The following is a 26643-nucleotide window of genomic DNA, read 5'->3' as shown; positions in this document are numbered from 1 at the left end:
TGAAATATCTCCTGAGCAACAATTCATCTCTAACTGGGAGGAGAGGGACTCGCTGACATTTAGCTGTGATCAGGGGCTGCACACGCCTGTCTCCAGAAGCCTAACAGGAGCGTGGCTGCCTGTGTGTGTGTGTGTGTGTGTGTGTGTGTGTGTGTGTGTGTGTGAGAGAGAGAGAGAGAGTGCGCGGGGGGGGCGGTGGTGAGGGACCATGTGCAACTATAGTAAAGCAGTGGGTATATGGATGATGGTGTGAGAGAAACCGTGTGTATAATAGGATGTGAAGGATGATGTGTGACTGTAGTGAGACTGTGTCTGCACATGTGACAGTTCATGTGTGAGAATCTGTGTGATTGTGGGGACTCTTGAAGTGTCAAAGTCAAGTCTGTAATGAGGTGTTCAGCCAGTGTGAGCCTGTGTGTGATGGTGCAAGTGTATGCTAGGGTATTGTGCACTCTGCATATGTGACATTGAGATTGACCCTGAAATTGGCCTTGAGGCATCATGAGATTGGAAATGAGAGTTGATGTGAAGCTGACCCCAAGATTAAGCTAGATCTCAGGCCACTGCCAACCCCTGAGGTGCCTTTGTGAGAATTAGAAAAAGGTACTCCCTCCTCCACGAAGACACAGCCCCCAGCCATTGCTGTTGTGCAGGTCTCCTGAGCAGGGCACAGTCTGCAGAACTCCAAGTGGAGGCCCTGGGTGGGCACCCTACTCTCTTTTCTTATATATGGAATTTTCTCTTATTTCACTTATTACGATTTAATGTCTTTACCACTTTTGTGTAAGTGTGCGTCTACTATCTGTCTCCCCTGCTAGGCTGTAAGTTCTGTGCAGGCGAGGACCACTTGTCTAGGTCTGTCTTGTTGGTTGTTGTAATGCCAGCTCCTGGCCCAGTGCCTGGGGCAGAGGAGTTGCTCCATAAATGTTTGCTGGATGATTAAAGGAATGACCAGGACACGGGTGTGTGTGTGTTCACATGTGTGTATCTGTCTGCAGAAGTATGGGCTTGAGCCAGGTGTTGGTGTACATCTGCTGGATGAGTGTCATTGTCATTCCCAGAAGGCTCTTCTCTCCTGTCTCCTAAATCCTCACTCCCAAGTAGGCCAAGGACAGGAGTGGCCTGGAGACAGGAGGACAGTTGAGGAGGAGGAGGCCAGCTTCACCTCTGCACTGTGCTTGGGCAGGGTGGAGGAGCCGCAGGACTGGGCTCATTGGCTAGAGGCACAGCAAGGTGTCAAACCTACCCCACCCACCAGGATGCTCCCCTGCCTTATCTTCAAGGCCCGTTTGAGGCTCTGGGAAGATTTCTGTGAGTCGGACCACAGGTACCCAGGACTCGCTGGGCCCTGGCAGCCTTTCTCAGAGCTGGACTCAGGAGAAACTCCTACCCAGGCTGTGCAGGCCCCAGTCCCCAGTCAGCCTGTGATACACCATACAGCCCACCCTGGGGTTCAGACCACCAATGCTGCTTTGGTCCCCACGTGACTTACTCAGGTAGACATAGGATTCCTCTGCCTTCCTGAAAGCAACAGAGTTGCCAGTGTCACATTAGCCCCATTCCCGAGGCCCATGGCTCTGTATTTTGAGGGAGGTATGCATGGGAGTGGGTAGAGAGATGAAAGGGGTCCAAGGGAATGGATTTGGGGCAGCTGGAAGAAGAACAGACAGAAAATGAGCTCAGAAGGCATGAAGGGGAGAGAAACATGAAAGTTCTAGTGGGCTGAACAGGTTGGGGCTGAGAGGAGGTAAATGGCTCTGGACAGAGGTCCAGCTGTGCCCTTGAGGGGGAGGCCTGGCGGCAGAGGATGGGAGGAGTCTAGAGTTCACCAGAGTCCAGGTGGCCATCAGCACAGCTAGCCCCACCCCAACCCTAAAATCTGAAATGGTCCCCAAGATCCACTCACACTGGTACCCTAGGGACTGAGGAGGGAGCTTGCTCAACTGGGGATTTGTGCTCAGAGAGTCCCGTGGAGGAGAGATGCTCTGTGTCAGAGTAGCAGAAGAGACCCGAGCTGGTGGTTGTCCTTATGTGACCAGAGCCTTAAGTTTCCCCTCTAAATGAGGGAGTAGGACCATATGCTCTGCCAGGTTTCCTCCAACTCAGACTGTGCTAATGGTACTCTCATTATGCAGCCAGATCTGAGGGCTGTACTCACTTGGTGGCTGCCTCTGGCCTCCACTTTCCCAGCAAAGCCTAAGACAGTGTCCCGGGGTGCCCCTCAGAACCTGGAGGCCCATCCTCTAGGCCATGAGGACCCTAACTTTTTACTCTCCTTTCCTGCCCCATGTCCAACCTTTTAGAGTCTAGAAAGGCAGATACCTTGCTGTTTTCTCTGGAATCTGACCTCAGGAGCAGGCCATCCCCTGCCTCTGGCCTCTGCCCTCTCTCCTAGGACCCTCCGTGCTTCTTCCACTGGGAGTGGTTTCCAACCTGGGCAGATACCAGCCTAGCCAGGAGAAGAAGTAAAAAATATTTTCTCTGCTCTGGCCCTAGGAGACCATACCCTGCTTCTCCTTGGAGTGGGATCAGAACAGATTAGGGATGGAAGGGTGGGGCCTGCTCTCCCCTGATACCATCCTCTCCCAATTTTCAAAGCTGCTTGGCTCCATGGATGACTGGAACCAATTGCAGGTAATATCCCTGTCAGGGCATAGCTACACTCATCCATTACCTGCCGGAATCTCACCCACTGCCCTCTCAAGAGGATTGGCTCAGGCATGTGTTTGACCCTTGACAAGCTGGAAAGGCCAGGGGCATTTTTTGCTTCCTCTCTTTTCAGTGATGGCTGTGGGTTCCTTAAGGTTAAGAACCAAGTCTTATTCATTTTTGTGTCTCCAAGGCCCAACTCAGTGTTCAGCACACAGTAATTGGTCAATAAAAAGGTAGAACAAATGAATGAATGAGAGAGTGGGGAAGGAATTACCCCTTTTCTCTGTAGATGGAAATGGGGAGGAGGTTGTGTTTATTAACTGATATGTCTATCACCAAAGGGTCTACTTGTCATGGCAAAGGGTGACTGCTTCTTTCCCTCTCACTTGGCCACCTCCCTGAGTCACTTCACAATCCATTTCCCCAGTATCTGGGGAGGGAGAATGTCACTTTAATGAGCATTTAGGCTGTCCTCAAAGTGTAGGTGGCCTTGCTCACATGTCTTGGAGCCACCGACCCATCCTCTTTGCAGACAGGCAGTAAATCAATCCATTTTGCCTTGGGCAGAGCCCTATGCCAGGCAATGGGGAGGGGTCTGGCCTCAAAATATACAAAGCAAGGATCTAGTTCCCTCCTTCCTACCTCAAACCCTCTGGTAAATGTCATGCAGATCTAGAGATTGGAGTTCCATTCTTTTTGGATATATGATCAGATCAAGAGTTGCACTTTGGGATCAGAACTCAATCCAGATACACATCCTTTCTATCCCCATGAATCCCATGTGACTGGAGGGGTTGTCTACTTGCTGAAAACCTGGGTACCTGTGGATCCCTGGGAGAGTAAGAGGGTAGCTGGAGTGACTGTAGCCAGAGTGCACAGGTGGGGAGACGTGAGAGCTCCTGCTGCCTCTGACATGGCCACCGCCATTACTAATACCAGAGGAGACCCCTCTCCCAAAATGCTTCAGACCCAAGATCTCTGTGTCCATGGAATAGGTATGGGATGTCCAGGGTCTTTATCTACAGCAAGCTTTTTATAGAAGAGCAGTGTTCCTGTTATTTCTGGGGTCAACCAGAGAAATACATAAGGACAGTGGTCTTATTGTGCTCTCCATTGGACAAACCAGGGAGAGCAAAGAGCTTGTCCCCTCCCCCCAACCTTTTCTCTTTCCTCTGACTTTTTCTATATACCAGATTTCTCTGTTGGTACATCCTGCCAGAAAATACCTTTTCTCAGCTTCCTCTGGGCTTGGGAGTCACCAAACCAGCCTTCAGGGACCAACTCTATAAATCCAGCCTGTTTTCACTCAGCAGCAAAAATCCAAGAAAAGGTATTGGCAAGATGTTGGTCCCCTGAGAGCATGGCAATGCCAAACTCCCCAGGCCTAGCCAGAAGACCTCTGTAACTGATGGCAGAATGCCCAGGGTTAAGTGGCCATGAGTTAGAGATAAACCAAGGGACCAAAAGTCAGAGAATCCAAGCAGACAGAAAGGGACAGCAGGTTTCAGTGGACAGGGCAGGGCAGGCAAGAGTCCAGAATCCGAAAAGTCAAATAGAGCAATGAGAACTTGACCCTGAGGCAAGAATGGTTGAGTGAGGGGGATGCTGGGGCACAATGGGTACAAGAGGTTATTTTGACCAGGTAGAAATTTGGGGTACACTCTGAGGATTTCTAGGTAGGAAAAGGAGAGCCTGGGGGTGACCTTACAAGAAGAGGTGAAGGAGATGCTGGAGGTTCTCATACTTAAATTGTGGTGATGGTAGCAGTGGTTGTCAGTGAGGTTGAGGATTATAGAGGTTGTATGATTATGGTAGTAGCAGGAATGTGGTGATGAGTGGTCATAATGTTATTATGATTTGTTGATTATCACTGCCACGGTGATAAAGGGAGTAAGTGATGATAATTGTCATGGTGAAGGAAGTGGTGATATTGAAGCTCACAGTAACAGGAGCAATCATTTGGGGGATTATGGTAGTTATCAGTGGCAATGGTGACAATAATTACGGTCACAAGTGAAGAAGGCTGTGACAACACTAAGGATGTTGAATTGTTGTCCAGATGAGAGAGTTGGTAGCAAGGATTACATTGGTAAATATGGACTCTTCATGTGGTATTGTTCTTTCCTCAATCCCTGTAAGTGTATGAGGTAAGCCTGACCCTGTAGGCAAGCTCAGGAGGGACACGTCATGGCCCAGGGTCTCCCTGAGCTGGGAGGGAGAACCCCCTTCTCCTACTGCCTCTGTAATCAGACCTGCACTGTCTTTCCTATTCCACTGTGTTCTGATTACAAAGTAGAGGTTGGAGGGTAACCCACATTCCACCTTTCCCTTCCCTTTCTCCATCTTCCTAGGGGTCTACTTGTTTCCTAAGATAGCCCTTCTCCAGGGTCCAATATAGAAACTAAGGCATAGAGGTTTTTCCCTGTGAGCTGGAGCCAAAGCGTGATGGGTGTGCCAGACATCTGGCTGGAAATGGGATAACTGCCAAAAGGCACTCCTTGCAGCAGTAGGAGCAGTGGTTACTGTAGCTGCTGTATTTGACTCAGGGCTGGTTCTCAGTCCCTAACTGGTTTGGCCTCTGGCAGCTCCCTTGGACCTGTACTGGCCAATCCTGTTGCTACTACCGCATGGGGCTGTTGAGCACTTGACAGGCAGCTAGTCAGATTGAGATGGGAGTGTAAATACACATTGGATTTTGAAAACTTAGTATGAGAAAAAGAATGGAAACTATCTCTTTAATAATTATTTATATTGATCACATGTTGAAATAACATTTTGGAAATACTGGGTTAAATAAAAGATAATATTAATTTCACCTGTTTCTTTTAATTTTTTACATGTGTCTACTAGAAATTTTTAAATAACATATATGGTTCACATTGTGTTGGACAGTGCTGCCTTAGATCCTTTGCTTTTCCTTTGTTCAAGGAAGCAAAAGGAAAGAAACTAAGCAAATTACAAGATAACAGTGGGTTAGGCACATAATGAGTTTGTCTTTCTGTCTCCCATAAAGTCTAAGCAGAAGCACTCCAGAACAGATATGGCAGCTCCATCCCAAGTGTCAAGGCCCCAGTCTTCTCCTTTATTATTGCTTCACCATCCTCAACACATAGCTTCCATCTTGAGCTCTAAGATGGATGCTGTAGTTCCCATGTCCATTTCACACCCAGTGGAAAGGGGAGAAGAGGATGTGGAGGGTCAGCTCCTTCTTTTTAAGGGCAGAGCCCAGAAGGTATAACATTACTTCTGCTTGCATCTCATTGGCCAGAATCTAGTTAACTGGACACACCTAGCTGCAAGGGAGTATGGGGAATGTAGTCCTAAACTGGTTGGCTAGGTTCTAGCTAAAACTTGAGGGTTTTATTATTTTTAAAAGTGGAAGTGGATATTGGAGGACCACCAGCAGTCTCTGCTACACCCAGAGTAGGGTCATACTCCCAGGTTCACACATTCTACAGGTCTGAGGAGTGGCTAGTACCACTGAACTAGAGCCTTGGGCAGCAGGAGAGTGGAGCAGATAACTTCCAAGAAAAACCTGCTCCTTTTAAAGAAATGCTTTTAATAAAGGCAGCCCAAGAACCAGCATATTGCCAGACGTTCCTTGGTCAGAAAGATTTTAAGAGAGGGGAGAAAGAGGACAGTTTGACAGGAATGAGAAAGAGGGAGAGGGCGTACTCTGTGTGGCTGATAATGATTATTTGAATTCTAAGCTCTCTTGCCTGGGACATTGACTGTGATTCCAATAATTTGCATATTTATACTCAAGGTCTTCACTGGTCATATGACATAGGAACAATGGTTGCAAACATTTGTTAAGGTGGTTCTATTTATTCAAAGCCTGCTCGTCTGCCTTCTTTCCTTCCGATAAACCATTTCCACCTCTATCAGGTGCAGGGCTGGCAGGGAGGTAGACACAGGAGATACACAAGACCTGTGTTTAAGGGAGTGGTCTGAATGGGGAGTCAGAGAACAACCAAGGACCACTGTCCAAACAGCCAAGGAGTGAGCAAAGGCTAGGATGGGACACTGGGCATGGCTTTGACTTTCTCTTTTATCCAAGTCTTCTCAGTAAAAAAATACTCAGGAAAAGTAAACTAGGTCTCCAGGAAGGTAGGATCTAGGTCTCTCCTGGCAACTGATGTAGTCCTGTTGCTTGGCACATAGTAAGGTTTTGATAAGCATGGTGTTAAATGGATGAATGCTGGGGTTGAGTTTAGTCTGGAGTCAGGTTCAGAGTTGAGCTGTGAGGAGAGCCTGGGAGGATATTTGGGTTTTGAGGTTGGGGACTCCACAGCTGCCCCCTACCCTGGACACATACCTATCTTTCTCAGTGGCCCTGTCTCTGGCCCTGCAATGCCATCCTTCCCAGGATCTTCCCTTTGTGACTATTGAACTGATGACTGAAGCTCAGCATAGGCTGCTCAGTGGGAACTGGACATGTTGGGCAGAGAGACTGGCCTGGTGTGGGAAGTTCCTAGGAGGCCTACTCTGCTTCAGAACCCACCTCGCTGGCAGACCTACCTTTGTTCTTGGCCTTAGACAGGGCTTCCATGACTGCTGCTTCCTCTGTGCAGCTACCTTCTCACTCAGCAGGGGTCAGATAAGGAGACCACAGTCAGCTCTAGGAGAAGGCCTGGCTGGATGGAGGGGCCCATACTCTGGACTTGCCCCTCCTCCCATACATCTTGGTGTCAAATACATTTTATTTCCTCACGTCTGGGGACTCAGGGGCTTCCCCTCCAGGATTACTTCCTCCTCTGGTTTGTTTTCCAGTTAGAGACTCTAGGAGCCCCACGGCGGGGGGGCGGCTTCTCTGCTGTGGCCCAGGAGGCTTCAAAGGGCCCAGAGTGGAATGCCAGCTGGGGAGACTGCTGGCCTGGGAGGAGGGGCCCAAGGTAAGGGGCTCTGGATGGGGCCCCCCACTCATTTTCAAATACCCCCACCACTGAGGGGCTGTATCTATGGGCAGAAGGTAACTTCAAAGGTTGGGGATGGAGGACTCCTGCCACCCCCTCCCCTGGGGCTCAGAGAGGGGCAGGAAACACCCCTCCCCCCATGATGGATTAGGTGCCTAAGAGCCATGGCGAGCTCATGGCTGGGGAGACCTTCTCCCTTTTCATGGGGCTCAGATTTCACGATTTGGGGAGGGAGGAGGGGGTGAAATAATTAGTAATTTGTGATTAAGTCTTTTCATGGATATTTTGTTTCTTTGTTCTGTGATGTCGCCCGGAGCCATTTAAAAAATGACTTAATGACAAAAAAAAATAATTGCTCTTTGTAACTAATGACTGTGTCAGAACTTAGAAATCACCAAAGCCTCAGAAAGTAGAAACCGAGACAGAGACAGGGCTGGGGGTGCCGTCCTCCAAGGAATCCGATCAGCTATCGTAAAGCGGCCAAGGATCTGTTTGTAGCCGGGCGTCCCCCTTCTCTCAAGCTGGCCAGCACCCCACACTCACCCTCAGCTCAAGAGCTTCAGGCCTAGGATCCCCCAGGAGCCTCTGCTCTTGGGTCCAGAGGAACAAGCAGAATGCCTGACGTCAGCTTAGACTGTCCCAGCTGGCCTAGCCTTGGAGTCACTCCCTCCTCCATAAAACCCTCTAGGAGGGATCCCCCCTGGGTGGGAGATGGAGAGGTAGTCATGCCCTCTCCCCTCCACTGCAGCAGCCCAGATGGAGCCCCACCATGGCCCTGGGATTCTGGACTCAGGTCTTGTCTTTGGGATGGATATATGCTAACCGACAGCTCTTACTTGGGCTGGGGCCCTGCAGAGCTCCGGCCACCTGAGCAAGGGATGTGCCAGGGCCTAAGCCCCAAGGACTCAGCTCAGCTTCCTTCTGCCGCCTCCAGCGGCCTCCCGCAGCCTCTGGGGAGTGGGCTGGAGATGGGGAATTGCTCACGCAGCAGATTCCGCTCCTGTTGCCTTCCTGGCCCTCGATCCAATCTCTCCCAGGGGAAATGCTGGGGTGGGGAGAAACCCGTTAACTTGTGCCTTCTATTTGGTTTTCCTCTGGTTATTGTTTAAAATGCAGAGATTATGAGGTCAAACTCTCCCAGCCAATATTTTTCTAATGAAAAATGTAGTAAGGCACGACTGAGTAATCTAATCTATAAGTTAAGCGTTCCACACAGCAGCGATTTTCACCGACAGAACTTCAATAAATCTTGTTTTGAGAAAAATGATATGAGGCTGATGTTCTATTTTTGTCAATTTGAATGGACTCCCCTGCGCCCCACCCCCAGTCCCCAGAAACACTGCATTGCACCCAGCCAATCTCCTTCCCTCCCCCAGAGCTGGCTGGATGAAAAGGGGGACAAGAATGCTCAGGTGAGAGGCTTGAGTTCTGGTCCAGCCTGGCTCCAGGGGTCTGGGGCCAGAAGCATTTGCTTCAGCCCACCTGGCCTCTGTGGCTCTCCTCCTGGTCAGGGGGTTGGTGAAGGGGCTGGGGGTCTTGAAGGAAGAGGTAGCCCACAGTCTAGGAGACTGTGTCTTCCCTACCCACAGGGTCAGGTTCACCCAGGTAAGCCTGTCTCCCCCAGCTGCCTCAAAGCTGAGCAAAGAGCAAACAGCAGGCCTCACACCTTTCCTCAACCCCCAACAAGCCATAGATAGATTGGGCAAGAAAGGCCTCACGTCAGGCGGAATTCTTTAGATCCATCCTTGAAGCTGCTGCTCCGCCATAGTCTGACTTGAACAGAGTGGGTGAAGCAGAATGTGGTGAACCCCGCCCCCCCCAGTGTGTGTGTGTGTGCACCTGTGTACGAGCTCTGGGAGGCAGGCTCTCCTGATGGACGTGTGGGTCATAAGCCTGTCATGGATGATGGCTGCCAAGAAAAAAATCGAGAAAGGTATTTTGAGCCCAGGGAATACGTGGGAGGCCAGGAGAACGGGTATGGAGAGGCTGTTTCAAGAAACTGGAGAAGCGTTAAGGGCAGCCAGAAAGGATTACGGCACCTCATCAGAGAGAAATCAATTAGGAGAGGTTTCAAAATGAGGAGCTCCTCCCTCCTTCCTCCCAACAACAATCGACTGAGGGGAATGTACTGAGAGAAGCGAATGCCGGGACAGAAAAATTGTTTCTGAGTGAAGACCCGGCGGCATTTAGGCTTGAAAGAGCCAGAGGCTGCCTCCGTCTGAAATCTGCAGGCATGGAAAGCCAAAACAGAGGAACTTGATCTCTCAGTGTCCCAGGGAGCTGAGTATCCAAGAAAGAGGCGGCGGGGGGTTGGGGGGTTCCACAGATCAGAGGGCATAAGTTGTGGTATTCCCAACAGCCTGACCTCAGGCCTCAGTTTTTTCATCTGTAAACGAGGAAAATGAGACCAGTCCTACTCACCTGATAGCAGTGTAAGCAGATCAAATGAGAAGATGTATGTGAACATGCACTGTTTAAAGTACTGTACAAAGTGAGCTATTGATAGAATTGTCACTGCACTGGGCCAGGGGAGAAGACCCGGGGACAACTCTCAAAGCCTCGTTATTTCCCTGAGCCAGGTTAGATTAAACATGAGGCTGGGTATCTGTCACTGGAACTGCCTCTAGAGTTTGGGCTTAGCGATTTCCTCATGGGGTGGGAAAGTTCTCATTGGTTCATCGCTGCTGAGTGTGCCAAGGCTCTGAAACATGGAGATGATCCTGGGAGAGACTTTGGGCTGGTGGGGCTGCAATCAGGAGGGGGACCTGGGAGGCTGGGAGGAGGGCCTGGGAGAGGAGTCATCGCTGAGGAGGAGGGGAAGGGCAGGGACCCCTTGTCTCTGCTGGATCAAGTTCAGGCACCAAGAGCGGGCCCCTTTCTCCCCGGGCCTTACCCATCCTTGTGCCCCCTGGTGTCCTTCTGAGGTTCCCGGACACTTTCCAGGTGGGGAGGTGTGGGGGGCGGGTAACTCCAAACGTCAAATGTTGGCTCCAGGTCCTCTTTTGTCTTCTGACCCCACCACCGCTTGTTCTCAGGAAAAGGGAGCCCAAGCCCAGGGCCACCTGAACCAAGGGGAGGTGGGGAGGTGCTTTGGGATGGATGAGAGTGGCCAGGAGCTGCCTGCAGCCTCAGAAACCGTGGACACCCATTTCTAAGGAACATGGGAGGTGAGGGGAGACAGAATACTGACTTCATGCGTGACTAGGGTGGGGACAGCCCACCCTAGGAAAGCAAAATTTCCTCTCCAGTTTCTCTGTGCCTAAGGGTGGGTGGGTGGATACGGCAGGGTCCAGAGCTGAAGGAATCTGCCCCCAGAGTGGGTCTGGGGGTCCCCGTGGCCTAGCCTAGCCTTCCTCTTGCCCCCGGAGAGGTCCCAAGCCCCTGACTGGAAAAGTTACCACAGTTACAGCTCCACAGACCATGTATTAGGACCTCTTGAAAACTGGGGGATGGAGGGGGGGATTGTGTTTGGGGGAGAGGGGAGCTTGCGGACTTTATGCTAACCTATACCCACTAAAACTCAGATTTTCAAGGAACTTTTAATCACACAAAGAACATTCTCTGGAGATGATGATAAGCAAAAAAAAAATAGGATACAAAGCATTAGGTATAGAATGGTCTCATTTATGAAGCAAAAATAAATTTATATATTAAACAAAAGACTAGAATAAAACCAGCAAAAGTATAGACAGTGATGGCTTCTAGGTGGTAAGAATATGTGTGATTTTATTTTCTTTATATTCTCTGTAGTTACCAAATTTCTACCATTAACATATACATTTATAACTTAGAAGTTATGAAAAAGATTAAGAAGATGACTCTGGAGTCAAGATGGCACCCCAAAGGCATACCCAGAACTTTTGCAGACCCCAGGCCCTCTGCCTACTCCCCAGGTCTGCTTTGGTGATCCTGGGCCGGCTTCCTTTAGGGCAGCCCATGGGGGAGGGGCTGAGGCCCGGCAGCTGTGAGTCAGCTGTGCCTGGAGACAATCCCGTGTCCAATGGGAGGCGGGGGGCTCATTTCCGAGCTGGACAGGGGCCAGGTTTTAAGGACCAAGTCTGCCAAGCAGCTACCTGAGGCACCAGTATTCATAACTCCTTTTCAACCTCTGCCCAAGGGTCTCCATCCCCTACCCCAGTGACTGGTTCTGGCATTCAGATACAGGAGAGGGGGTGAAGGAGGCCTCATCCCTAGTTCTGAGGTTCAGTGAGAACCTGGATTTATGGAGATACATTCAGGCCTATATTCACCCCTTTCCCTTGCTTCAGCCCCCTCCTGCCCCTGGACTCCCAAGGCCATGGACTCTGTCAGGGGAAGAGAATGGCTGGTTAAAGCTGGGAGGGGGCCCCACAGAATCTGGTCAAGGGGTTTTGGACCAAGGAGTCTCAGTTAATCCAAGCCCGGGGGATTAGTAAAAATATGGCTAAGAAATTCTAGCCCACCTTCCTTCAAGTGTTCAGTTGTGTTAAAGAAAAAAAACCCAACACATTAAAAAAGGCTTTTTAGACCGGTTATTTATGAGCATGTGTCATAGTTTTATTTCAGTCTTGCTGCAAGTGAAGAGCCCTCTAAGAGGCCAATTCAAGGATTACCTTACGGTAGACACATCTAGAGGAAGAAGAGTGAGTGGTTAGAATCACTGTTAAGCTGGACATACAAAAATAATGTCTGGATAAAATGCATCCCACTCTCACAGCTGCAGAGGTAGATGGAAAACTGGTTTCTGAGAAGAAAATTGAATCCACTTAAAAGTTTATCAGCAAATTGCTTAAGTGTTTTTATTAAGAATGCTGTTTTCTTCCCCCAAAATGGATTATACTGAGCAAAAAGGCTCTCTTTCAGAAAGGTTTGGGATTCTTTTGTCTTACAGTTGGAAACATTGGCTTGGCTCCTTCTCCAAGGCTGGAGGCTTAAGCATGAAGCAACGGATATGAAAACTCTGGGTTCCTATGTGCCCAAAGCCTGTGCCAGGCACCAAGGCAAGAACAAGACAGTGGGCAGGATTGCAGGGAGGCTGAATTCTCTCCATGCCAGGGAATATTTCCTGACAAAAGGATCTATCCAGGTAAGTATCTCCAGAAGTCCATGAAGTTCCCTCATGTTGGAGGTAAGCAAAATGGCGGAGGAAGCAGGCAGCCTCATGACAGAGATATTTTAGAGCTGTTTCCCCAAGTGTAGAAATTGGACCTCTGGCACAATGCCAGAAGATTTTTGATGGTACATTGACAAGACATTAAATCACACTGAATCCCATAGTGAGAAAGTTATTTTCTTGTCCATTTCCTTCTTTCTTTTCTTCTTTTTTCCATTGGACCCTGGGTTCACAGAACTGGATTAATCACATTCCTCTGTTCATGACACAATCTCATCTTGGTCCTTGCATGGACCACTTTATATATATATTTAGTTAGTTTTCTAAATTAGTCACTTTTAAATAATACTATAAGCGCCCCATGAATTTATCACCCAAAACAAAATCTCAGACCTTCACAATATTAACAACTAACCAAATGGTCCCTGTGTTCCCTTCCATGTTTCTGATCTGAGGCAATTAACATCGTAAATCCCATATGCATCATTCTCTTGCTTTCCTTTTGATATAGTTCATATAGTTTAATATATTTGCACCTAAATGTATTCCTAAAAAGTATATTTAAAATTTTAACTTTTTAATTTTATTTAAAAATGGTATCAGGCTGCATATAATTTTCTTGGACTGTTTCACATATTATATTGTCATCCATACTGCTTCATGTCACTTAAGTTCCTTTGTTTTGACTACAGTATAACATTCCACGTGTGAGGGAATTCCCTGGTGGTCCAGGGGTCGAGAATCGGCACATTCACTGCCGTGGGCCCGGGTTTGATCTCTGGTCTGGGAACTAAGATCCCACAAGCCACACAGCACGACCAAGAAAATAAAAAGTAAAATAATAATAATAATATTCCACTGTGTGAGGATACCACAGACCGTTGTAAAAGATATCACTTTCCTTACACCCATATTCTTAGCAGCATTTTTCATGAGAGCCAAAGTTGGAAGCAACTCTTTGGCTCTTGTGAATAACGCTGCTAATAACTGTCCATCGACAGATGAATAAACACATTGTGGTATATACATACAATGGAATATTATTCAGCTTTTAAAGGGAAGGAAATTCTGACACATACTATGACATGCATGAACTTTGAAGAAATGATGCCAAGTGAAATAAGCCAGGCACAAAACGACAAATCCTGTATGATTATACTTACATGGGGCACCTAGAGTAGCCAACTTCATAGAGACAAAGTAAAATGGTGGTCAAATAGCTGGGGCAAGGAAGGGAATAGGGAGTTAGTGTTTAATGGGTACAGAATTTCGGTTTGAGAAAATAAAATAATTTGGAAGACAATGACAGCGATGATTGCACAATAATGTGAATGTAACACCACTGAACTGACTGAACTATACACTTAGAAATGGTTAAAATGGTAATGTTTTAAAATTTTATTTAATTAATTAATTTATATATGTATATAATTTTTGGCTGTGTTAGGTCTTCATTGCGGGCTTTCTCTAGTTGCGGGGAGCAGGGGCTACTCTTGGTTGCGGTGCGCGGGCTTCTCATTGTGGTGGCTTCTCTTTTTGCGGAGCGCTAGGTGCGTGGGCTTCAGTAGTTGTGGCACGCAGGCTCAGGAGTTGCAGCTCGCGGGCTCTAGAGCACAGGCTCAGTGGTTGTGGTGCACGGGCTTAGTTGCTCCGCGGCATGTGGGATCTTCCCGGGGAAGGGCTCGAACCCGTGTCCCCTTCATTGGCAGGCGGATTCTTAACCACTGCACCACCAGGGAAGTCCTAAAATGGTAACGTTTTATGTTTTGTATATTTTGCCCCGCCTGCCCCCAACACACACACAAAGATATTGCTTTTCCATTGACGGACATTTGGGTTATTTGATTTGTCCAGTTTTATCGAAGAGAAAGTCTCAGTTTGGTGCTTGTGTATCTTCAACACCTCTGTGACACATGTTTCTCTTCTTTCCCTTTTTAACAAAGAGAGAGGAGACCTTAGGCTCAAGAGTTCTGGCAGGCAGTGGTATCCAGCTAGAATGGAATTTCATTGTTTTTTTCTTGTTTTTTGGTTTTTTGTGTTTTTTTTTTTTTTTTTGTGGTACGCAGGCCTCTCACTGCTGTGGCCTCTCCCGCTGTGGAGCACAGGCTCCGGACGCGCAGGCTCAGCGGCCATTGCTCACGGGCTTAGCTGCTCCGCGGCATGTGGGATCTTCCCGGACTGGGGCATGAACCCATGTCCCCTGCATCGGCAGGCGGACTCTCAACCACTGCGCCACCAGGGAAGCCCTCATTGTTTTTTTTATTTTACTTTTTTATAATAACTTTCTATTTTTGGCAACTGATGGTTGGTTTTCCAGTTACTGTAGTGCTATAGGGTTTTTTTAAAAAAAAATAATAAACATACTCAAGTAAAAAATAGTAAGTTGATTTAAAGAAAAATATCAAGTAAGTAACATTATTGGTATATGGATATGGCATGAACTATGAAGCTGCTACTTGAATGCTAAAGCTTGGAAAATATGATTTTAGAGGTTGATCAGGCTTTGGTTGAACCTGTGGTCTCTGTGGTCCTTCCAAGGTTGACAGTCTCTGATATTCTGGGTGTACAGAGAGTACAGGCCCTGGGAGCTCAGTGAGTTCTGGAATGGTCAGGGAAGGCTTTGTGTAAGAACTGGGATGTGATCTTGGCCTTAAAGGATGAGTAAGATTTAAGTGAAGGTAAAGAAGAGAGTCCTTCCAAGCAGAGAGAACGGTGTGAATGAAGATATGAAGGTGAGACTAAACAAGGTATTTTTACGGGCTACTGAGTTTGCTTGGTGGAAGCAAAGAGCAGTGATAGAAAATAAATTTGGATTGAGTGGAGGAAGCTAGATTATCAAAGCCTGAAAAATCCAGAGAGGACTTTAGACTTAGTTTGTGATGTAATAGGGAACCACAGAAAGTTCTTGAGAAGGTAAGTAACATGATGAAAGGACTCAAAGCAACTACTATCTGATAAATATTTGAGGTATGAATGAATTAATCAGCAGTCTCAGGCTGGACGAAGAGAGAAGTTTCACCAAAAATCAAAGACCTCCCATGTACCAGATACTGCCCTGTGGATTCAGTGATGCACAAAAACATACTCTTTATTCTCCAGAGCTCTAGTGGGTGAGTCAGACATTGAAGAAATAATCACATAAATAAATGTAAAATTATAAAAGTAGTTAGTCCAACCAAGCAGGTGTTCCTGATGCTATGAGCACATGTAGTTTAGGAGGCTAGGCAAGGCAAGGCTGTCCTGAGGAAGTAACATCTGAGTTGATATTGGAAGGATGAGAAGGAGTTGAATAGGTGAAAAGAAAAGAGAAAAGCATTTCAGACAGAGCAAGCAACATGCCTGAAGCCCTGTGGCTTGCAGAGGAGGCCTGGAGAGTCCCAGGAGTAGAAAGATCCTTAGGAAGGTCGTTGTGGTTGGGTCTCAGGGCGTGCAGAGAACGTAATAGGAGGATGGGAGGTCAACAGAGGCCAGGCTATGCCAGAGCCCGCCAGGCTTTAGGGAGATTTGGGGCCTTTATCCTAGAAGAATGGGGAGCCATTGACAGAGCTGTGACATTATCGGATCAGTGTTTTTTTTAAAAAAAAGAAAAAAGAAAAGAAAATCAAACATTCTGGTACATGTGAGGACAGGCTGATTGTGAGTTGCTCTCTCTGAGGCAGACCCAGAACCCTCCAGGCCCTAGGTGATTGGGAGGCTTGTCTAAGGAGAGCTGCAGGAGGCTGAGGCAGGCCTGGGGTGGTGGTGGAGGAGCAGCAAGGCGGAGGCAGTGACCATAAGGATCAGACAGAGGATAAGTCCAGGAGGAGCCAAAGGACACCTGCATGACTGGGGGCAGGGCGACATGGAGAGGACCCAGGAGCCGGGTCCTGCAGGTCAGTGAGGAGAGGAGAGAGGCCAGAGCTTGGCTGAAGTCACCCTCAGAGGCAGAAAGCTGCTGCAGTGACTAAGTTTGCCCAGGAGAGGGCTCCACCTTGGGAAAATGGCTGAGTCTCCATGACTCGGAGGCTCTCTGAGGTTCCGTAAAGAAAAGCCGTCCAAGGGCAGGGCCGTGGGGGACCCCTGCCACAGGTGAGGAAACGGAGCCAGGGACGGTGGCTGGGAGCTGGCTAGCCAGATGGTGATAGTTGAGCAAAGACACCAGGTTAGAGGCAAGAAGGGGACCAGGAAGAGCACAGAGCCACAGAGGCCAGGATTCATGAGTGGAGACAGAGAGGTGGCCCCAAGCAATGTGGGTGATCAGCAAGCCTGGCTGCCTCTGGGAGCCACGGGCTTTCTAGTCCTCAGAGGGCAGAGGCTGTTGTGTTTGGGTTCTGCTTTCTCCTAGATGTGAATGGGGGCAGGAAGTGGTGGTAGAGGGCAGGTGGAAGCAGGGAGAACATTTACCAGGACCATAGGAGTAGAGCTGACCTGAAGTGAGACTTCCTCATCTTACCCACCCCCCAACCCCTCTTTCCTTCCTAAGGTTCCCTGGGCTGCAGAAAAACAGGGAAACTGAGGAGAAAATTTCTCTCTAAAAGGAGCCAGACTTTAGGTGGGGGGAGGAAGAAAAGGAAACCTGAACAAGAACTACATGATTCTTGTCAAGATTTTTAAGATGCGGAGTAAGGTTAAGTGTGGGGGATCCAAAGCTTGGGTGCCCGTGCATGCATGTACACACATACATACGCTTGCTCAGACACTCGCACACTCATCACACATACTCACCCATGCTCAAACACACATTCCCTCCCCCTACTTCCCTGCCACACACACAGGAGGACCCCAGGCAGCTGAGGTGTGTGTCACGAGCACCCCCTAGCACAAGTGAATGCCTCCACAGTGTGTGGTGTGTGTGTTGTTGTAAGTGAAAGATACAGTCAGACGGTGATGGGGGGCAGGTAGGGATGGGGGACACCCCAAGATGTAACATGTGTTTCTCAGGGGATGACTGTAATGATGTGTGCATTCACGCATTTCTTCATTCAGTCATTCACTCAACAAGGTTATGAGGGAGCCACCATGTTCCCCAAGCAGTGTGCTTGCTTAATATTGAACCACAGATACTATTCCTGCTCATAGTCTAATGGGCTTCAGAGAAGACAGGCCTCAGGACACAGGCAGTAAATGTCATGGTGAGGGTGTGCAGCATGTTATGGGAACCAGGTAGAGGAGAGCTGACCCAGAACATTTCCAGAGAAGGTACTTTAGTGGGGTGAATATAGACACTAGTCAGGGGAGTGTCACTAGAATGTGAGCTGCATGTCCACAGGTCAGAATGTGTTTTGGTGGGTATGTGGATTGGGAGGTGTAGGGTAGAATATGTGCCATGTATATATGGCAATGTGTGGGGGGGGGAAGGTGTGAGGTGTGTATCATTATCAGAATTATCAGAGCAAACCAGCTCTTTATTACATATATAATTTCCCTACATCCCATTGGGTCCCTCTGTACAGGGGGAGGTGGAGTGGAACTAAACCGAATAGGGGATTTAGCAACTTCGAGGGGCTGCGGCAGAGCTTCAAGTGCTGCTGATGGATGGTGTTGGCAGGCAGGGGAGGGGAGTGGGTGTTCAGCAATGAAGAGAGAATGGAGGAGGGGGTGGAGGGGTGTTCTAGCGGAGAAGAAGAGGGTGTTGGGGGAAGGGGAGTCAGCCATCTAGGAGGGTGGGAGACTGAGGCAATGTGGAGTGGATTGGGGACAGGGACCAGTGCCTGGTGCCTGCCTTTAGGGAGGAGGTCTGGGGACAAGTCCGGGAACTGGCAGTTCCCTGCAGTAACCTGGGGGAAGAGAATAGATGGGAGGCAGAATGCCCAGCCCAGCCCAGTCCTGCTTGGGGAGGGGGGGTCCCGGCCTGAGGGCCTGGCTGTCCAGCATCCTCCCTTTTAGAGGAATTTCCTGCATCTTATATGTGGAATATGGCCTGGAGAGTTAGTGGAAAGAAGTCATTCAACACTGGGTTAAAAATCTCAGCTTTGTGGTAGGACCTTGGGTAAGTTATTTCTCAGAGTGGTGTAACAATTGGGGTAATAATATTTACCTTGTAGGGTAGTGGCAATGATTAGTATAATATATAAAGACTCTGGCACCTAGTAAGCACTCAATGAATGATGGCTTTAAAAAAAGTATTGTCTTATTCGGCTGCGCTGGGTCTTAGTTGCCACACGCAAGATCTTTAGTTGTGGCATGTGGGATCTAGTTCCCTGACCAGGGATGAAACCCAGTCCCCCTGAATTGTGAGCGTGGAGTCTTAGCCACTGGACCACCAGGGAAGTCCCAATGATGGTTTTTTATTAAAGATGTTGGATTTGTTTGTAGAGCTGAGTCATCTACATGCCAATCAATGTAAACCTCTCTTACTCTTTAAGGTTCAAACACAACTGCCTTCTGTACTCAAGCCTCTGAGCTGAGCCAGGCATATGGGGACAGCCCCTTCTCCCTGCTCTGGGGCTGAGTGTTTCTGAGTAAGAGTGTCCATTTCTCTGGTTGCCCCTTCAAGCATGTTTCTATCACCAGTTTCTTTTTTCTTCCCTCTTTTACTTAATTTTTTCCCTGCTTAGCCAAGTAATCCATGCTCATTGCACAAAGTAAGTGTAAAGAAACGAGAGAAAGAAAACCTTTAATCCCACCATTGGAAGCAATTATACAAATCACTAACGTTTCTCCGGAGCTACTATATATCAGGCCTTATTCCAGTTGCTTTGGACGCTTTATTTCATTTCATCTTCACAATAACTCTGGGAAACAGGCACTATTATTATCCCCACAGACCTAGAAGGAGTCAAGGCACAGAAAGTAACTTGCTCAAGATCACACAGCTGGTAAGTGATATATGCAAACTGAGGCAAATTACACTTTCCTTCTTTTCAGTTTTCTGAGGACTTTCCTGCTGTCTTAGTTGAGCCAGACTCAACTAAGACTTCACTTTACAAATGTTTCTTACTCATCTTCTCCATCCCTGGCACAGTGCTGGGCTCTGCTGGAAGGCAGGAGACAGGCACAGAAGAGCACTTTTCCAGGCCCAGCTTCCAGCAGTCCCACAGGGCAAAAACCAGAGCTCAGTGTTCTGGGCCCAGTGGTGAAGGAATGCAGAAGCAGCAGCAGCAGATGCCCCAATGGGGGCTTGGGGAGGAACCTGTCTCCCTGAGGACTCTGCCCTCAGCTGAGCCATCGCCGCATGCCTGCTCCTCCTGACTCCCATCACTGCACCATGGCTCCTCCTGGGGCATGGCCCTGCCACCCAAAGGGACTGGGGCCCAGGATCCCACAGCCCTTGGGTCTGCAGCAGGCCCACAGGCTGCCTTACAGGGACACCCTGCCTCTTTCCCCTCCATTCAGCCAATCCACTTGCGGCCAGATGAATCTTATTTAAGCACACTCCATTAAGCCCCTGTACTGCTCAAACACTGTGGTGCATTTAGGTACAAACTTCTCAGCTGGCACTCAGGGAGGGTCTCGCTGATCTAATCTCAAACTGCCTCTGCAGGCTGCTTCCTCCTCCCCACCCTTCGAGACACAAGAGCATCCCAACTGGAAAATGCCTTTTTTGTCAGCAGCTCTTTCCTTCTCTACCTACCAATGTTCCATCTTTTCTTCAAGTCCCATAATAAATGCCTCTTCTTACAAAACCTTTCCTGATCTCCTCCCTTAGCATGATGACCACTGGGTCTACCTCTTCCTTTGAGTTCCATAGTCCTTTTTACTCCTCTCAAGACATCAATCTTAGGCTGCCTCATAGCATAATTATTTTTAATTGAAGTATAACTTATATACAGTCAAGTGTAGTAATCTTAAGTGAATTTTAAATGAATTTTTACATACACACGCCCAAGCAAATACACACATGTGTAACCTCTAAGATCAAGATATAGCACATTTCTAGCACTCCAAAGGAATCCTTTGTGCCCCGTTCCCCAGTACCTCCTATTCTAACTTCTAGCACCCTAGAATAATTTTGCTTGTTGTGAAACCTTATTTAACTGAATCGTACAGCATAAACTCTTCTGTGTCCAGCTTATTTCATGCAACATTATATCTGTGAGGTTCATCTACATCCATGCATATTTCAGTAGTCTATTCTTTTTCCTTGCTTTGTAGTATTCCATTGTGTGACTATGTCAAATTTATTTACCTGTTCTCTTGTGGATGGATATTTGGGTTGTCCCCATTCAGGACTATTATAAAATCAGCTGCTGGGCTTCCCTGGTGGCGCAGTGGTTGAGAATCCGCCTACCGATGCAGGGGACACGGGTTCGTGTCCCTGTCCGGGAAGATCCCACATGCCGTGGAGCGGCTGGGCCCGTGAGCCATGGCCGCTGAGCCTGCGCGGCTCCGCGACAGGAGAGGCCACAACAGTGAGAGTCCTGCGTACCACAAAAAAAAAAAAAAAAAAAAAAAAATCAGCTGCTGTGAACATTCTTGTTCAAGACTTTTGGTGGGCGTATTTATTTCTCATGGGCCTATACCCAGGAGTAGATTTGCACAGTTATAGGATATACATAGCTTCAGTAGGTACTGCCAAACATTAATCCAAAGTGATTTTTACCAACTTACACTCCCAAAAATGTGTGTGAGTTCTAGTTGCTCCAGTATTGTTAACCTTTTGAATTATAGCCATTCAGGCAGGTGTTATAGTTCTTTATATTTCAAATAATAGTAATCATATTTACCATCTATTGATCAGATGTGACACTAGGAACAACTCTAGAAAGCTGATATTATTATCTCCATTTTACAAGTGAGGCTCCGAGCTGCTTATAAGTTGAACAAAATGACATGGATGATATATAGTAGAACAAGAATACAAATGCAAAACTACCTGACACCAAAGTCCCTGTTTGTCCAAATACATCACGTTGCTTCTCTCCTGCCACATAGCAGACAGCAAGACTCTTGTCTTATTCCTCTTGAGATGTTCTATATTGCCTAAGTAAGAGCTTAATAAGGGATTGTTAAATTAAAGGAATTGATATCCAGGAAGAGGCTGAGCTTGGAAGCAGACATCACAAAGGAGGGAGCTCTTTCATCAGGGCAGACCCATCTAGGTGTTCTAAATTCCAATGACTGACTAGATTCTGTTGGAACCTGACAAGCTGCCCTTGGAGTCAGGAGATCTGGTTCCTTAATAAAAAAGAAAGAGAGATGGGACTTCCCTGGTGTTCCAGTGGCTAAGACTCTGTGCTCCCAATGCAGGGGACCCAGCTTCAATCCCTGGTTGGGGAACTAGATCCTACATGCATGCTGCAACTGAGAGCCCACATGCCGTCACGAAGATCCCTGTGGCACGGCTGAGACCCAGCACAGCCAAAATAAATGAATAAATAAATAAATATGTTAAAAAAGAAAGAGAGAGAGGAAGGAAGGAAGGAAGGAAGGAAGGAAGGCAGGCAGGAAGGAAGGAAGGAAGGAAGGGAAAACCACTACCTTTAATCAGTTTGGGCCATAGTTTCCTCATCTATAAAATGGAGATAATAATACTGCTCTGGCTAATGAGAGAACAAGAGGCAGTGCTTTGTCATTTGTAAATTGCAATGTTAAAAACTGATAGGGGCTTTCCTGGTGGCGCAGTGGTTGAGAGTCCGCCTGCTGATGCAGGGGACGTGGGTTTCCCACATGTTGCGGAGCAGCTAGGCCCGTGAGCCATGGCTGCTGAGCCTGCACGTCCGGAACCTGTGCTCCGCAATGGGAGAGGCCACAACAGTGAGAGGCCCATGTACCGCAAAACAAACAAAAAAAACTGATAGAATTTTTAAACCATAGCCAACATTTCTGGGGCTTTATAAAATATATGGATTCCAGGGACCCAACCGTGGCGATACAGATTGGCTTGATCCAGGGTGGAGCCTGGGCATGCACATTTTTAAAGAGCCTTTCTGTGTGACTCCAAGGCTTGACTAAGGATGAAAACTGCTAGGGTAAATATATGTATTATTATCGTTATCGTTAAAGTATTATCCTCATTGTTGTTATCTTTTGGGGGCGGAAATGGGGAGATGCCTTTCAGAGGAGTCTTCTGTAAAGCACGGAGATCCTTTGTAAGTCCTTAGATGAGGAACACTGCCAATGTCTTTATACCCTGGCCATCTCCAGCCTAGAGTCTTAGAAGCAGGTTTGTGAGTAGGTGTGTGTGTATATATAGTTGTGTGTGTGTTTTCAAGAATATGTGCCTGAAAAGGGCAGTGAGAAGAAAGCGAATTGTGGGGTTTCTATACTGAGAGGAGGGCACTGGGGGCAGGAAGAACAAGCAGTCGAGTTCTGGGGGGCTCAGGCCCATGGACTTTTATCCTTAAGAAACAAGCATAAATGACCCCTGGCTTGGCTCCTGGAGGAGCATGGCTGTTCCTGTCACCCTGATTTGGCCACAGCTGGGGTCTGAGTTCACCACAGTGTCAGCCCTGCCTGCCCCTGACTGCTGAGCTAGGGTGGCCTGGAATCTGGCCTGGAATACATCAGCCATCCCTTTTCCTGTTAGACGTCTGCATATCCTGGGCACTCAGGATATTGTCCATCCCTGAGAGGTCAGAGAGGGTCAGAGCAGGGTGAAGACACCTCACCTATTCCCCTCCTGCCCAGGGCCCTTAGTCCCACGGAGCGGCTCCCTGTCCAAAGTCAGGAATCCATGTTCTGGTTCTCTTCCACTACTTATACTCAGGAGAGGGACCCTGGGAACTCTATGGGCTCAAGTTACTGCCCCTGCTTATCCTGGGGTGGGAGGGAGTAGAGGTCCCGCTAAAGCTCAGAAAAGGATGTGGGAGAGAAAAGAGGAAATAAAACAGAGGGCAGGATTAATGAAGTGGCTTCAAGAACTAATAGTGCATTTACCAACATCTCCTCCTCTGACTCCCGGAACCTGGCCACAGCCCTGAGGCAGGCTGTCCAGCTCCCAGCCACCTCTTAGGGATCCCAAGGCTGGAAAGAGGCAGGTGGTCTCTCAGATGGTGGAGACAACCCCTCTTATACCCCAATCTCTGGAAATGAAACCCCAAATCTCAGCCCCTCCTGTGCAGTGCAGGCCCTTCCCCAGAGCTACCCAGCTTCCAAGTAGCAAGTGGGAGGTACAGTATTAGGTGGTGTTTTGGGATACAGCCCTGGCCACCTTCAATAGTTTCTTTCAGTCTGTCCCCATCCCATGCCCTCCTATCTTCCAGGCCTCCTCCCCAGAAGCTGACCTGGATCTGGATTCCCAAATAAACAGTAACTAATTGGATTAGGAGCTGATAATATTGTTGAACTTTCTTAATGTCTGCTGGCTGTCTTTCCACTACACTGAGGCTTAATTGTATGGGGTGGGGGGAGAGTGGGGGACTTCCAGGAGTGAAATGTGACCCCTGTTAACCTCAGATAAAATGGGCTCAGTGTCTTCCCAACTGCCTGTCATCCCCCATGGAGCAGGAACACACACATGCTCCCACTCTCATCAAATAATTACACAGATGATACACACATGCATAGGCATGCATGCAGAGATGCAAACACACCCAGAGCCACATAGGCATCTCACCCAAATCCACACATGATTTTGAACATGGATCATACATGTACACAAGTCACACTCAACTGCTACACATGCAACATCACATATATGACAGACAAGTATATGCACATACACAGTCACAGAATGCAAGCACAGAGATACATCTAGGCAAATATAATTACATACCTGGTGCAAATGCATAATAGATTAATAGATGTACTCATGAATGCACACAGATACACACGCATACACTGACATGTGTACATATACACATGATGCTGAAATGAGCATGCACAATACATGACACGTGTCCACATACGTGCATACCGTGCACATACCTTGCCCTGGACAAGACAGCCCCTGCCCTGCTCCGCATAGGTAGTCTGGCGCACCCGCCCCCCCATCTCTTTCACAGTCTCCGCTGCTTCCACTTTCTACTTGTTCCTGGCTGTGTTTCTGGGGCCCTGAGTTTATGCGTCTCTTGGAGCCCGGCCCCGCCTATCTGAGTGTTTCCATCTCTCCGTACCTCTGGGGCCCTGCCTCTACCTGGATCTCTCTCATTCTGGGATGCTGAAGTTGAAAAGGGCCTGGCTGGCAGAGTGGTGGGGAGGGCGTGAATAGAGAAGAGATTAGAAGAGGAGGGTAGGAGCTGGGGGCCAGAGAGTGTGGAGAAGAGGGTCGGGGGAGAGGACCCAGAAAGGGGAGCGGCGAGGGAAGAGGGGCGGGGGCGGGGCGCCTGCCTGCGCACAGCAGATGTTGCCGCTCCTCGGAAGGAGCTGTTAATGTAAGTGGAGTTTGTGCGATGGTAATTAGGAGGGCCCTCATTACCCTGGCGGAGACGGCTGAGAGCCGAAAAAGCCGAGGGGGAGAGGGGCCGACATCAGGGTAATGGGGGAGCAGGGCCATTGAGGAGCTGGAGCCGAGCCGGGACCGCTCCGCGCGCAGCTGGAGCCCGGCGAGGAGGGGCGCGGCCCCGGCCTGGGAAGAACAGGGGTGAGAGCGGCGAGGGGTGCGAGCCAGCGGCAGGCTCTGCGCTGGCCTTTGTGCCGCCGCGCGGGAGAGGGTGCCCCCGAGCGCGAGGTGCGAGGGCTGGAGCTGCCTGTCTGCAAGGGGAAGGTGGTGAGGAGGGTTCCAGGCCGGCGTGCCCGCCTCGAGCGCAGCCCTGGGTGGCGACATCCCCAGAGGCCTCTGCACCTATATTCAGAGACCCCTGATGGCCAGACAGCGGTGGGGCTCGAGAGTGGGGATATGAAAGGACACCCTCCTCCTCCTCTAGTGCCTCCCCTCCCCCTGACCCAGTGCCTGGGGATCTAGGACACTCATCCAGAGTGACCAAGACATGGACTCTAGAATAGAATAGCCAGGACGACAGTTGGAAGATGGAAGGTTCCAGAATGTTAGGTCACAGGCTGGAGGAGACCAGCACTCAGGGGGTGGAGTATAAACCCTAACTCTCGCCTCCTTGGGGTAGGGGGTTGCCAGTCCCCCTTCTTCCCCTCACAGACCCTCTTTCCCTCCCTCCCACCCTCCCACAACCCTAGGGGAGGGACGCAAGCAGTGAGAATGCTGAAAGCGGAGTCCTAGCATCTCTGAGCACCTTGCTTCCCTTCCTGGCTTTGCAGGAAGAGGAAGGGAGACAGGGAGACCAGTGAAAGCCGAGCACCTGCAGCTCTGCTCCCCAGCCAGGAAGCCAGGAGACCCTCCCAGACCTCCAGATTAGGGTCCAGGGTGGTGAGCCCATTTTGCTGTTTACGCTCCTTATCCTGGGTTTCCAAGATGAGCCCCCAGTGCTTTTTGGACTAAGGAGTGAGCAAGCCAATCTTCTCAGCTGACTGAGAGCCATCTCTACAGAACAGGCCAAGTCCCCCTCTCCTCCTGCTCCCCTGGCCCTAGGCCAGACGACCCTGGGAAGACTTCCAGGAGGTAAGGAATCTGCCGCCACGGTAGGGAGAGGGGAATTGTGGGGATCTTTGCAAACTCACTTCCTCCGTTGGAGGGCCCATCATCCCCTTTTAAAATCCCTTCTTCACACAGCCCCTACCTGCAGCTGCTTTCAGAAGCCCTAGGTCACTGACTCCTGCCATTCTGGTTTGCCGACTTCCCAAGGACTACATAAAGTCCGCCCCCCCGCCACGCGCCCCCATTATGGAAAGCGTGGAACAGAGAGGGGGCTTCATTTCCTTCAGGTTTTGAGGAAGGGAAAGGAAAGTCCTGCCACTACCAACCCCAGACGTAACCACATCTCCCAGAGAACTAACGGGGATGTGGTATCTCTGAATAGACCAGGGCTGAGGGGAGATCCCCCGGATGCTCCTCCCTTCTTCAGCAGCGTGGCAGAGCAGGGGTTAACAGGGAGAGGCTGCAAGGCTGGAGAAGGCGGTGGCTCCCGCCTCCCGCCCCACACCCCCGGCCCCGCCCCGCCCCGCCTCAGAGTTGCTGACTCTTCCTTTTTGTTCGGGCTGACAGCGAGCACCTGGTGTGCTCGCGCAACAATATTGTTCCTGCCTCCCTCCCCCCAGGCCCCAGGCTCCCCT

The 26643-nt window shown here is 49.1% G+C and overlaps 1 protein-coding gene across 1 annotated transcript in view; it reads left to right on the top strand.

Annotated features, from left to right (window-relative positions):
* Window positions 1-12521, top strand: part of LOC131750791 (uncharacterized) — a 31614-nt gene extending 19093 nt beyond the window's left edge. Inside the window, exon 7 of the mRNA XM_067024849.1 lies at window positions 12439-12521. The gene's annotated coding sequence lies outside the window, so the exon portion shown is untranslated. The remainder of the gene's footprint in view (window positions 1-12438) is intronic.
* Window positions 12522-26643: the final 14122 nt, after the last annotated feature.

This window comes from Kogia breviceps, chromosome 2, assembly GCF_026419965.1.
Source record: "Kogia breviceps isolate mKogBre1 chromosome 2, mKogBre1 haplotype 1, whole genome shotgun sequence".
Taxonomy (NCBI): domain Eukaryota; kingdom Metazoa; phylum Chordata; class Mammalia; order Artiodactyla; family Physeteridae; genus Kogia; species Kogia breviceps.
Note: the sequence above shows the minus strand (reverse complement) of the source record. Positions and strands in the feature narration are given on the sequence as shown.